Raw genomic sequence first — 998 nt, 5'->3', positions numbered from 1 at the left:
ATAGATTTTATTTTAATTTTTCTACAATGAACATGCAAGCATTATTTGCCCTCTTTATCTTAAAGAACAAATGAGAGATTAATAATGAGACAGAGAGAGAAGAGAGAGAGAGAGAGAGAGAGAGAGAGAGAGGGAGAGAGAGAGAGAGGAGAGATAATGAGAGAAAGACACACAGAGAGAAACATATAGAAACGTGAGGGGAGGGGGTACTCAGAAGAAGAGAGAAGAAGAAGAAGAGAGAAGAGAGAGAGAGAGAGAAGGGAAGAGGAGAGAGAAGAAGAAATAGGAAGAGAGAAAAGAAGAAGAAGAAGAAGAAGAAGAGAAGAAGAAGAAGGAAGAGAAGAAGAAAAGAGAAGAGAAGAAGAGAAGAAGAAAAGAAGAAGAAGAAGAAGAAGAAGAAAGAAGAAGAAGAAAAAAGAAGAAGAAAGAAGAAGAAGAAAAGAAAAGAAGAAGAAGAAGAAGAAGAAGAGAGGAGGAAAGGAGGAAGAAGAAGAAAGAAGAGAAGAAGAAGAAGAAGAAGAAGAAGAAGAAGAAGAAGAAGAAGAAGAAGAAGAAGAAGAGAGAAGAGAAGAAGAGAAGAAGAAGAAGAAGAAGAAGAAGAAAGAAGAAGAAGAAGAAGAAGAAGAAGAAGAAGAAGAAGAGAAGAAGAAGAAGAAGAAGAAGAAGAAGAAGAAGAAGAAGAGAAGAAGAAGAAGAAGAAGAAGAAGAAGAAGAAGAAGAAGAAGAAGAAGAAGAAGAAGAAGAAGAAGAACAACAACAACAACAACAACAACAACAACAACAACAACAACAACAACAACAAGAAGAGGAAGAAGAATTTTTTAATCTTCAAATGCAATCGCCAAAATTTAAATTTAAATCAGATAAAATCTTTTAAAACGTAACTCAAATCAGATGCCATCACAACAAATTTCCATTTTATTGTTTCCATGCGGATTTATGACGTTCTTACATGAGACCCGAGCTTTTGGTTCTAGATAAAGTTAATCCTTTCGTCG

This window comes from Berghia stephanieae, chromosome 6, assembly GCF_034508935.2.
Source record: "Berghia stephanieae isolate SIO BIC M18660-M18661 chromosome 6, UCSD_Bste_1.3, whole genome shotgun sequence".
NCBI classification, from domain to species: domain Eukaryota; kingdom Metazoa; phylum Mollusca; class Gastropoda; order Nudibranchia; family Aeolidiidae; genus Berghia; species Berghia stephanieae.
This window is presented reverse-complemented; position numbering follows the sequence as displayed.